The sequence below is a fragment of the Coenobita brevimanus genome, chromosome 21 (assembly GCF_032717465.1).
Source record: "Coenobita brevimanus isolate Jiangsu-jjx chromosome 21, ASM3271746v2, whole genome shotgun sequence".
NCBI lineage: Eukaryota > Metazoa > Arthropoda > Malacostraca > Decapoda > Coenobitidae > Coenobita > Coenobita brevimanus.
This window is the reverse complement of record NC_136974.1, coordinates 24770447-24783898: the sequence shown is the minus strand read 5'-3', so window position 1 is coordinate 24783898 and position 13452 is coordinate 24770447. Positions and strand designations below refer to the sequence as shown.

Sequence of the window (13452 nt, the reverse complement as noted above, 5' to 3'; positions counted from 1 at the left end):
AACCCTACACTGAGTGACAAGCCAAATGATTTCCTGCAAACCAGGAAAACACTTAATTCGTTGGATGGTAACCTTATAATGGAAAATGTGAGTGCATGTAAGTATTTGGGTAGTGTGATGAGTAAGGATGGAAGTTTGGAGGATGAAGTGCTTGAAAGGGTACAGCAATGAAGAAAGGTTTCTGGATCTTTAAAAGCAGTGATAAAAAATAGTGAAGTGATCATGGAAGTAAAGAAGTCGCTGCATGATAGTATCGTGATACCAACTCTAACGAATGGAAGTGAAGCTCGGACCTTGTTGGAAGGACAGAAGCTAAGAGTGAGAGCAGTGGAAATGAGTTATTTGAGAGGAGCCTGTGGAATTACATGAAGATACAGATTGACAAATGAGGAAGTGAAGGAGCAACGTTGTGTGGATGTGATATAAAGCGTTAGGAGAAATACAATGAGGTGGTTTGGCCATGTGGAGAGGATGAAGGGCGACAGACTAACGAGGAGAGTGTATGCGAATGATTTGGAGGGGGTAGGGGAGAGGGAGTGGGAGGGCGAGGATGAGATGGAGGGATGGGGTGGAGAGGTCTATGAGAGAGGAGGGTGTGCGCTGGGTGGAGAGCACTGAAATGAAGGGGGACAGGGCGACATGGAGGCAATGTGTCTGTGGCCACCCCTTATGGAACTGAGGCGTCTGACAATAGACAGATAGATAGATAGACAGACAGACTAATGGTAATGATCAATATAAGTCCTTCTCTCATTTACATCCTTTCCACATTTAACCTTTCACTCCATTTCCTCCCTTTCTGTATTTCACTTTTCTTCCTCTTTCAGTTTTTCTCTACGTTCCTGTCTTCTCTCTTTAAAACGTTTTCTCTTTCCTGCTATTCTTTTCTTTCCTTCTTTTAATATTTCCTTTGCTTTTCTCATTCGTTCTGTATCTTTATTTTTTTCACTATCTCTTGTTTCTTCATTCATTATTCCATTCCTCTTTACTTTTCTTCTTCTCTTCCTCTATACTGTTTTCTCTCTTTCCTTCCCTCCCTTGTCCATTTCTTCATTTTCTTCCTTTAGTCCGTTTTTCATTCTCATCTTCCGTATTTTTCCTTTCCGTTCTTCTCCCCTTCCTTATTTTCCTGTTCATTTAAACTCCTTCCTCCGTCCTTCTCTCTGATTTTTTCTTCTCTTCTTCCTTCTGTTCCTCATCATTTTTATTACTATATTTACTCCGCGTTCTTCTTACCTAGTTTCCGCAGTGAGTTTTCAGGGGAGAATGAGTCAAAAAATGAAGTGGAAATAGAGCGCTTTGTCGTCAATACCGTACTTTTGCAACTGGTCCCACCGCAACTGTGCTTCGCACACTTATTTTCTCCTCATCTCTCGCCGTTCTTTACCTCTTGAATTCCGTAAGCAATAAAAGCTCTCTCGATTCTATGATTTCATTCCTAACCTTTTTTACCTGTTGGTGAATTCTCAGCGTGGAAGTAAACGTGGAGTGGAACTAAATACAGGGGGAAAATGGTGCGTTGTACTTAATATTCTTCCCGTTAACCTAAACTATTATCACAACTCGTTCCTGTAATTTTCTTCCATCATTTCTGTCCCCATTTCTTTTCTCCCTTCACTCCTTACTTGCCTGCTTTCATCTCTCCCTCTACCTTTCTACTTCCCTATGTTTCTGCCTATTTTCTTACTTCAGTGGGAGTTTTCGGCTACGATGGAGTATGGGTCAACAAATGGGGGGTATGATGCGTTGTCACTGATAATTCTTCACATTAACCTGCACCACCGTGGCCGCCTCCGCCATCCCGTCGCTGGAAGTCACGGCCAAAGCCACCCGCCAATAAGAAAGACCAGTAGGAGGGTCACGGTCCATGTGCTGTGGAAGAGGAAAAAATAATACAAGTTGGGAGAAAAATATAGACGAGGGGGTAAGGTGAAAAGTAGTTGAGAAAGATTAAAAAAAAAAAAAAAGGCGAAACACAAGTATGAACTGTGGGGTGTAATGCGAGAGAGAGTGGATGCAGGGGCAGAGAGAGTGGGTCGAGGGATGTAGACTGAAAGCGATTAAAAGTTAACCAATTAAAACAAAAAATCTTGGGAAAGGATTAAAAGAAGAGCCTGGAAGAAAAATGAAAAGGAAAATCATAAAAAACGGGTGAGAGTGGAAGGAGAGCGGAGAGGAGGCTTGCATTTCAAAGGTCAAAGAAGCAAACGGTGAGAAGAGGGGAAAAAAAAAAACTGAAGGGTAAAAAGGAAGACAAGAGCGTAAGAGAGGGAAATGAGAGGTTTCAAAACTCTGGGGTCAGGGGCTATAAAAAAAAAAAAATCTTAAATGTGAAGAAAAGATAAAATATTCAAACAAATAGCGAGAGAAAAGAGGCGATAATGAGGAAATTCCGCGGTTTTAGAAATGAGCGATGAGAATGTGAGACTAATGTTAGGTGGCTGAAATGAAAGTAAAAGCACACGGTGAGAAGAAAATGAGTAGGAATGTAGGGACGACAAAGGGGTTAGAGAAGGTCATAAAATTTTTTAGTACGGTACGGTGGATGGCGGTCTAAAAAATAGACTTTAAAAAGAGAAACGCGGAGAAGAAAGGAAGAAAAGAAGGGATAGAAAGAGGGCTGAAGGGGTAAGAGAGGTCAACGAGAGGTTTGAGTGGTGTGTCGTGGGAGTGTGTGGATTGAGGAGGTATTGGGTAAAAATAAGGTCAAAAAGAAACAATGAGATAATAGAGAGAAAAAAGCACAGACGATAGATAAAAAGGGGAGAGGAAGAAAGAGAAGTGAGTGTGTGTGGATGCAATGATAATGTAACAGACTGAGTTGGCCGGAATAAAAGAACATACGAAGAACTGTGAGATGGAGGAGTGTGAAGGTGCTGGTCCTGAAGGTGCTGGTCCAGAGGCTACTGGAAAAAAAATGTAAAAAAAAAAAAAAAGGAGGGGAAGGTGGGAACTGGACAGAAAAGTAAAAGTAGAAGACGGCTGAGAAAGTGACCTGAGAGTTCCTGAGGCGAGGGGCAGTTAATAAAAGAAATACTGTAAAAATTTGAAAAAAAACAAATGTGGAGGGGAACGGGAGAAAAGAAACGAGAGGGAAGTGAGCTATTTGAGATGTATGAGCCCAAAAGGTGTAGAAAAGGTTAAAAAAAAAAAAAAACAGGAAATAGGAAAGCAAAGAAGGAAGCAAAGAAGATGAAAAGATGATAGGGAGAGAAAAATGGGCAATAAAAAAACAATAAGCGAATTATAAGTGAGAGAAGTATGAAAGTGTGGATCCAGAGGTCAATATTTAAAAAGTATGTTTAAAGCAAAATAATGAAAAAAAAAAAAAAAAAAAGAGAAATGAAGGAGGGTGATACGAATGATACAGTTATGGTGTACGAGGTTAGAATGGAAAATAGATATTGGGTGGAGGATGAGAGATAAGTGCATGAGGACTGGAAGGGGCGAAGGATGGGTGAGACGCTGAAGTATGAAAAGAAAGAGATAAATAAGAGAGTTGGGAAGGGGAAACTCAAATGAAAGTGAGAGGGAAGTTAGGGAGGTACGAGTGAATCGGTGGGTCGAGAAGGAAAAAAAAATAGTTTAAAAGGTGAAAGAAGGGTGAAAGAGAGAGAGAGAGAGAGAGAGAGAGAGAGAGAGAGAGAGAGAGAAGAAAACAAGAGAAGAGAGAAGAGGGAAGTGGGAGAGGTGGAAGGAAGAGTAGGAGTGGAAGAGTAAGTGCGGGAGAGAGAAAAAGAGAGGAAAGTTTGGGAGAGGGTGAAGAATGTGGCTGGGAATGGAAACTGTGAGGTGAGGAAGGTTTGTGTGTGTGGTGGGGGGGAGGGAGGCGGTAGTGTGGGAGGGAGAGAGGAATTATTTACCTGCGAGTAAGTTACTGAAAGATAGTCGTGTGGCTTTGAATGTATTACAGTTAACTCTATTAGTATTCTAAAGCAGGGGGTGGGAAATGAATGTCATTATCGTAAAATTGAACAAAATTTGATAAACTGAGTCTGAATTAGCTAATAACAACAACTAGAAAGCATTCAAAGAGTGCATACCTTCGCCAATGCCATTGCCATTAAAAAGGATCCAGATTCGGATCCGTTGAGATATAGTGTGGAATACATAGGATCGGATTTGCCCCCAAATTAATTCACTTGTTCCTTGACCCATGGCCCACTGTTTCACATTCTTTTTTTTTTTTTTTTTTTTTTTTTTTCATTGAGAACTTTTGAAGATACTGTGCGGATACACAGTCTCCGGATCTGGATCCGGATCCACCCCAAAATTTCATTAGTTCTTTTTTGGCCCATGGCCCACCCTTCTGTAAAATTTCATTGAAATTCATTGAGAACTTTTGGAGATTTTGTGCGGGATACTCCGAATCCGGATCCGGATACCCCCCATGGCCGACCCTTCCACAAAATTTCATTGCAATTCAGTGAGAACTTTGGGAGATATTGTGTGGACAAGCAAACACACAAACAGGTGCATACATAACCTCCTTCAACTTCGTTGGCGAAGGTAACAATAGATGTTGTTGATGATGATGATTACTATTTAAGAGCTCTGTCTTTGCGACTTCTGTTAGGCCAGACACTGTTCTGCTAATGGTAACATGTAATCCATTAGTACTGTACCTGTTTCATGATCGGATCTTCAGCGAGTAATCTGGCAACCCCTCTGGCCTCGGCCAGCGAGGAGCATGGCTAGACACCCCACTGGACTAAGAACAAGACCTGCTAATAGAGGGATGAGCTACTTAAACCAAAGGCCATCTAGTAGGGTGGGTGGTGCTCGTTAGCCTTGGTTGGCAGTATATCTACCCAAAGGAAAACTCTGAATCAGACCTAAATAGCCCTTGTCAAAGAACCCACGCCCATGCCCACAGGCTATAGTCGTTCTATTTTATCAAGGCAGTTTGGGTCGGGCTCTCTGGGACCTCACACTGTTAGCTCTGTTGTCACATCGCCGCCGACACACGTTTAATTATTTGTGTTCACCCCTCTCTCTCTCTCACTCTCCTATTTTAAGCTAGTAACCACTTATAAATGAATTTTAAACACTCTGTATAGATGTAATTCAATAAAAAAGCTGTAGTATAGTATAAATCTCATAAGACTTGTCAGGGTTGCCTTTGAGACGTTGTCAGGTGGTGACACGAGGAATAGCCCTGCGTGAGCGGGTCATACTCGGTCAGTCTCCCGCCATGGAAGCTATTTAAAAAATAAAAAATAAAAAACGCACCTATAGACTTTTACCTCAGGGGTGGTGTGGAAAAAAAGTCGAAAACAAGAGAAAAAATTAAGGAAATACAATTAGTAGTAGTTAATATATAATATGAGAGAGAGAGAGAGAGAGAGAGAGAGAGAGAGAGAGAGAGAGAGAGAGCGCACGTGTGTGGCGACGATGTGGCAACAGAGCTAACAGAGTGAGGTCCCAGAGAGCCCGACCCAAACTGCCTTGATAAAATAGAACGACTGTAGTTGTGAGTATTCCCCTGGGGGTGTTTGGGTGGGGTTTGCATCCACACCCTGTTAAAACTAACATCTTGCGTGACTTAAGAAGGGGAAGAGGGATCAGGATCAGTGAGGGTTGCTGTATCCTGACCCATTTTGCCAGTGGGTCTCCCCTCAGATGCCAGCCTGAGAGAACTTTCCAGGCGACGTCGTGATGGCATCATTTATGATGGTTGCTGGGGTAAAGCCAGCAGGGCCCCAGCAGTGGGATGATGAGGGTGATTTCTAGCCCTAATCCTGTTTTTGACCCATGTCATGGAGGTGAAGGGGACACACGGACCAGTAGAGCCACGTGCAGGTTACGCATTTGGAAGGCACTCTTGTCTGTTGTGTCAACAAGGACACTCCGGTTGATGAACGTGTGATGCTGGTGAGATTGAAACACTCCTTCGGCTCCATCTCACTTATTGCCATGTAAGCTATAACTATGAGGGGTCATCTTGAAGAGAAGTAGCTGTTCTATGCTAAACTTGATTCATTTGTGGAAAATTGCCCGTCACGGGATACACTCTTGGTCCTGGGTGACTTCAGTGTGGTTAATGGCACTGACAGGGAAGGCTTTAAGGAAATTGCATGTCCTCATTGCCCTGAAACCAGGAGTTTAAGTAGTTCTTACATTTCGGATTGTGTAAAGTCCAGCAAATTGCTGGATCCTGGTTCCAGTGGCCAGATCTTCACTATTGGACTTGATATTCAAGTAATGGAAGTGATCTAAAGGAGACTGACCACATCCTTGTTAGCATTCACTTGAGGATCCTTCAGAATTGCAGGGTTTTCGGGAGTGCCGAGTTCTTTGCTACTGATCACACACTTGTTGTTGCCACTCTAAGGCTACAAAGCAAAGCTAAGAGAAGCTCAAGATGATACCAAAAACAATTCCACGTTGAGAAACTCTGGGATGAGAATTGTGGTTATGCATATGCAGTGGCAGTCTCAAATTGGATTGAAATGCTCAGTAATGTTGAGGACTCTGTTTAACAATGGGATACCTTTAAACATGCTACCCTGGCAGTAGCTGATGAGTGTGTTGGAGAGCAAGAAGGGGTTTTGTCTCACAAGGGACTCTGGCCACAACTGAGGGGGTGTTGTGTTGCCTTAAGGGCTGGGGATCAGGAGCAGTAAAGGCTTCTGTCCCGAGAAGCATGAGTTTTGTTGAGAAGGGACAGGAAGAGGTATGTCAGAAATCACTGAGGAGGTGCAAGGCCATTTTTATCTGAATGACCCTCGACCTGCACAATGAGACCTGAAGAAGCTCCACTCCACACCCGCCTCTCAGGCTAACTCAGTTCGGAAAGGAGGTGAATGGCCTGTGTTTCTGGCATGAAAGTATATATGGGATTGCGGGGCAGAGTACTTTAAGTAGCTGTATAATGGCTGAACCTCCCATTGAAGAGTTTCCATCATTTGGTGTTGAACCACTGTCTGCTTTCCCAACAATTGATGAAACCATGCGTTCTATAGAGTAAATCAAGAAGGCTGAATAGGTTGAATAGCGGTGCAGCATCTGGTGTTTGTGGCATCCTGGCAGAACTGATTAAAGCTAGATGTGAAGCCATGATCAGGGCATTACAAGTAGATATTGAAATCATTTGGTGGACTAGATTCATTCCTCCTGCTTGAACAAGGGGTTTGGTCACCCCTATCTGGAAAGGGAAAGGACTCCATCGTAACTGTAATAACTACTGTTGTATTACAGTGCTCACTGTGCCAGGCAAGGCCCTTGCTCTCAATCTCCTGATGTATATCCAAGACCATTTGCTAGTATTTCAGAGGACGGAAATCTGTATCCACATCCAAGAAGTCTCAGATGACCACATCCTAGCCTTTGGGTTCTCAAGGAACACTGTATTGACAAGATCTTCCTGGAGTCTATATTGATCTCAAGAAGGCATTTGACTCAGTAAAACGAGAGGTGCTATGGGAACTCCAGCAACTTTGTGGAATCCAGGTAGTGATAACTCTACTGCCTGCTGGCCTGTATTCAGTCACTGATTGTTGTCAAGTGTGGGGGAGGAACATCCGATCTCTTCCCAGTAAGTATTGGAGTAAGACAGGAATGTGCTCTTGCTCCCATGCTTTTCAGCATGTGCATGGATTGGGTACTTGGTTGGGTTGTGAGTCAAGACCACTCTGGAGTATCAATTGACAGTTCTGGGTTACTATTGACTTTGACCTTGCTGATGATGCAGCTATCGAAATGGAGTCACTGGAGATACTACTGAGTGCCCTCACGGAACTGTGAGAAGCGAAGCCATTGGGATTAAAGACCTCTTGGGCAAAGACCAATGTCCAGGTATTTGGTGACTTGTTGGATGAATCAGTTCAGTGTGTCCAAGCATGTGGTGAGAATATGGAGGTCTTAGATAGATTCACTTATCTTGGTGGTGCAGTAAATAACATCGTCATATCAGACGAGATTTCTCATCGCACCGGTCTGGCCTAAGGGGTTAAGAATTCACTTAGCTTGGGTATTTGGCATTGCCTTAAGTTTATGTAGAAGAAAGAATTTTCCCATCTTCAAGGCTCCCTCTCATACTTTATGGCTGTGAGATATAGACACTAAACAGTGACTTGAAACAGTGAACTGACTCTTTAGTAAGTGCCTTCGCAGGATCATGGGATACTGCACATACAAGGAGGTAAATAATGAATAAGTACTCCTTGAAATTGAGTCGAGGCCTATTACCCACATAATATGTCATTGCCAACTCCATTTATATGGGAATGTGGCTCTCTTCCCTGAGGCTGACCTTGACTAATGCATGATCTCTGAGAGAGAGAGTTAACCTGAGATGGAGACCAAGGAGAAGGCCACCGAATTCGTGGCTACAACAGGTTGATTATTCATGTCCAGAGCTATATAGGGATGTAAGAGTCGTTGCCTGCAGGGTGGCACAAAGGGATCTGCATGGGTGGAGTCGCAGGGTGAGTGATGCTTTGCATCCCATGGAGTTTGCTTCCCCAGTGATGGTGATGTATTAAATGACAGTCAAATCACCATACCACGTTGAGTACACGGCTTCCCATCCGATCAGCGAAGTTAAGCAACGTTGGGTCTGGTTAGTACTTGGATGGGTGACCGCCTGGGAACACCAGATGCTGTTGGCATCCCTACGTGTCAAGTGGGGTTGGTGGAGGATTAGTGCCCCTCCCTGTAAAACAATTAACTCTAAGCCCTTGACCACCCCGTTTGGGATATATGGCGTCTGGCTGGCAAATCACTTTATAAATTTCACTGTACATGCAGTCTGCCCAAAAAATGAAATGAATGGAAAACTGTTTATGGCATAAACGTTTTCGTAATGTACAAAGGCATAAAGAATGTTTTTTCATTCGGTATCCGAATTTGTTGATGTTTTCTTGTTTATTCGATCCTTCAAGGCAGAAAGACGTTTACCAAAATACCCTACATAACAGTTTGCCGGTTGGAAAATTCGTGTCGGCTATGACGAATAGAGACAGTGTTGTGCTGTCTGTAGTCCAGATACTGTAACTACTCCAATCCGATGACGCATTTATTTATTTATTTATTTTTTTGCTACCTCCTGATGATTTTATTGAGATTAAGAGACGTTTTCAGACCTACAGTCAATATACAGTGAGCAACAGTAGTCGTGTCGCGGTTTTGTCCGAAGATTTAATGTGAAACATTATGAACCGTCCGTATGACAGACGGCGGAATGTAGACGCTTAGCCCGTTAGCTTATGTTTTCACCAAATTTCACGACACGATTATTGTTGCTTACTGTACAGTATATGTACCAATGCGGAATAGGTGGCTTGTAAAACGTTCTAAGCCATAATTTGGATTAATGACATTAAGAACTGTCATTCAGTAAAGAAACTCGATCATTAAAATACAGAGCTTCTCATATGAAACCGATAAAAAGGTATATTACAGCATTCGTCGAATTGTAAAAAATTAATAAAGCAAAGAAAAGGAATCTTGGAGCACATTATACCTAATATCAGTATATGAAACCAGAAGGAATTCTTTAGTGACATCAGAAGTAGGAATGTATTAACACCAACAACAGGCCCGTTAATTTTACAGTATAGAGTGCATAAAGGCAATGAAACTGATATGGCGAAAATTTCAATAATTTCTTTACATCGATATTTACAGTAGAATACTTATGTTCAATTTCCTTATCACTGTTTTTATAATGTAGATCGATATCACAATTTGCGACAATGTGATCAGTAAGAGATTTTTTCAATCCTTAACTTAAACAAAATGCCGGGTCCTGATGATATACCTTCCAGAATTTGAAAGGAAGAGTGAAATGAAATATCGAAACCCTTTCCACAAATATTGAATGTATTAGCATGGAGTGGCACTGTACCAAATGACAGGAAACTTCCAAATGTAACTGCAATATAACCAAAAAAAAAAAAAGGAAATTAATCATAACCAAGAGACTACTGTCAAACTAGCTTAACATCAGTTGTATGCAAGTTGTTTGGAACAATAATTGAAGATAAATTAGTCAAGCATTTCGAACAAAATAACCTTACCAAAGACTCACAGGACTGATTCCGAAATAAGCAATTGTGTTTAACATGTTCCCTTATCTTTTTCAGTATTATTACCCAGGGGACAAAACTCACTTTTTCTAGTTAGCCAGACACAGGTTGTTATAAAATGTTGTGCCTCATCATTTAAATCCATGGAACATCAGGAACAATATCCATGTGCACAACCTTGGAAACCAACTACTGTAAGCTGGGAATCCAAGATGGCATCGAAGATGGCTGCTGATCGTTTTAATTTTACTGTATGATAACTTGTCAAATAAATCTTATGTAATCATATTTCTTCATGTTTTTAAGGCCACTTGTATTGGATTAATTGTCTTTAGAATTTTCAACAATGATTATTTATGTTCAAAACTACAAATTTTTTTATAAATTAATGATTTATTGGATGAAAAACAATTGTTTTCTCATTAGAAATTTTAGATACTTGTTGTGACTGAGAAATTTAGCAGAAATACAGTTGGTGGGTGTATAAACAAAGCATATCAGAGAAAGGCCAATAATTGAACATGTCGTTAATATAAGCTCTTATGTTATCCTTTTAAAATATTCAAGTAATTAAATATTTCCACCTTACACCATAATGCATTTTTTTGTGTGAATGAGGTAGAACACAAGAGTAATAACTACTAATATAATTAATGCTGAAATAGTACAATATGTAGATAATCCCCTTGTAGAGAAAAAGGAAATACAACATTCACAGGAAATCTAATCTGAGTCAGAGTTATCCTCAATTTCTTGGAAGTACTCAACTGTGGAACAGTTCTCTGGAAATCCACGGCCTCTCCAGGCAAGATAACATGGAACATTCCGTTTCGTACATGAACAGTATCTTAAATAACATTTTCTGCAACCACAAGAAAGGGGAGTAGACATCTCTGGTGGCCACAATTATGCAGTCACTGGAACTGGCACAAGTTCCGCGTGTTCTGCGTGCTTTACTGTCCATCCATAATCATTCATCGAAGGAATGCAAGGCTTTGCAATGCATGCTGTCTTATCAGTGATTGCAAGGCTTTGCAATGTATGCTGCCTTATCAGTGATTGTTACCAAGGCGGAACATTTTAGATGCTGCATAAAAGCATCCTCAGTAGGTGGAAGGGGCTTGAGAAGAGTGGTCTTGTTGGTTAAAAAGTTTTTGAGTGCGAGTCTCACTGAAAGTGACATCTGACATTTCAGCATTCTTTGTGTAGACGGTGATAAGTAACTTTTGGCCTGACTGATAGCATCTCCAGATATGACAGCATTGCTGTCACTGTCAAAATCTCCCTTAGTATCCAGCTGAATTTTCTTGTTGCTAACCATCCCTTTTTGCTGGTAAAAAAGGAACTGCTGGTGGTATCCCTACCACTTAGACTGCGAACAATTGGAAGTGAGAGACATCTGTGTGGTTGCAGTGCTTTGGCTATGTCATGTATGAGAAGGTAGTAGTAGTAGTAGTTGTTCCCTAGGCAATCTGGCCGAACAGCTGTTCGGCTGTATGGGAAGGTAATTGTCTGTTGCTGTCTTGACCTAAAGTTCAGGATGATCATTCAACATGGTGGATGTCATAATACAGTATATACAGAGGACAGTAACATCTGTATCTCTTGAATGAACAATAACTTGATCAACATTGTCTACTTGGAAAGTATACAGGGCATACATAATAATCCGAGTGTCTGCCACTTTATGTGTTGATTTAAGGGCAGGTATTGTAGTTACACTTCCACTTTGCAACATTACTGTGTTTCTTCAGTGAAACCACCACCCAGATAAGTTTTGGTGCTACCAGAACTTTAAGAATGGAGATAATATTGACACTATTTACCACACAATTAGGCAAGTAACTGTCCTATGTTTGTAGAGCAAGTAAAGTACTCTGAAGGATCTGATGCTTCGTGTGGGTCTGACACATCAGATATTTTTACAGTTTTTGGCTTACCAGTCCTCATCTTTCTTGTTTCTTCCTTCATACTTGGACTTCTGTAACAATTAAAACACAGGTGAACAGCCACTGCATAGCTAGAACTTCACTGAGAATTGTTTATACGAGTATGTATCTTAGGGCCATTTTGGCCCTTTGACCTCCAGTCAATCAGATTCATAAATGTCAAAGTTAAAACAGATAGCATTTGAGTCTTGTGTAGCCTGAATGGCTACTCTGAGTTTCTCCCATGTTTCTGACTGGACATGTACAAATTGTTTTTGTTGTCTTTTTAGCAGATTATAGGCCTACACTTTTGGTAGATTCTCTACCATCATATTTTCCTTTTTTGTTAGGTTTTAGGGAGATACCTCCTTGTTTGACTGTTGGAGCATCCATTATTCATCTTAAAAAATAAAAAGCCGTGTTGTAACGTAAATAAATAGTACTTTCATATATTGATTTTCCTTTTAAATTTCCCTTATTTATCTGACTGTAAGACCATCTTCATCAGAACTATTTTTCCTTACCAAGGAACAGTAATTCTGGTGAAGATGGCATCGAAACATCAACAACACAATCATAAAGCAGCAGAAATTTTAGAGAAAAATCTACATAAGATTAATTAATTCTTCATGAACTTCTTTAGGGTTAATAATACTTTCAGTTTATTATAGTAAAGAATAAATTATTCAGCAATAGTACTGATACGTAACAAGACAGTCACAAGACACTGAATTTCTATAAAAACACATCAGATAAAAGCAGTTTCCAGTTCAACTGTCATATGGAAGTTACGAGTAAATGTGTGTCATATTTCACTGAAATTATTTAAAAAAAAAGATCTTCTTGAAAACCCTAAAGAACATGAATTACATTAGAAATTAGTGCAAATGATGACCATCTTATGAAAATTTATAAATGTGATATGTCAAAATTACTTTGAAATTATTAAAAATGAATACCTTCTCCACTTAAAAAAAAAAAAAAAAAAAAAAAAAAAGAGTACCTGGATTACACTTGATACTATGCAAATAATGACCAATTTATGAACATTTAAGGATATGACAGCCATCTAGGATGCCATCTTGGATTCCCAGCTTACAGTAGTTAACTTCCAAGGTTGTGTACATGGATACTGTTCCTGATGGTTGAGGGACTAAAATGCTATGCCACAACCTTTAATAAAAATCCTTGACTGCTGAACCCTACTTGTCCCCTGTGTATATTCATATGTGTGATGAAACTAAATCAGTAACACATCTTGATTTTCAGAAAGCAGTCGATAAAGCTCCACATAATTGGATTCTTTAGAGACTTAACATCTATGGGATTAGTGGCAATATATTTAGATGGACTGAAAAATGGCTTATGGAACGTAAAGAACGAGTTGTAATTAATTGGAAAGAGCAAGACTGGATGAATGTTACGGTACAACAGGAGTGCCACAAGGTTCTATCTTTGGTTCAATACTGTTAGTAATTTTACAGAAGATTTAG

At 40.5% G+C, this 13452-nt stretch overlaps 1 pseudogene; it reads left to right on the top strand.

Moving 5' to 3' along the window:
• Nucleotides 1-8493: 8493 nt before the first annotated feature.
• On the top strand, nucleotides 8494-8612 carry LOC145392312 (5S ribosomal RNA; annotated as a pseudogene).
• The last annotated feature ends 4840 nt before the right edge of the window (nucleotides 8613-13452 follow it).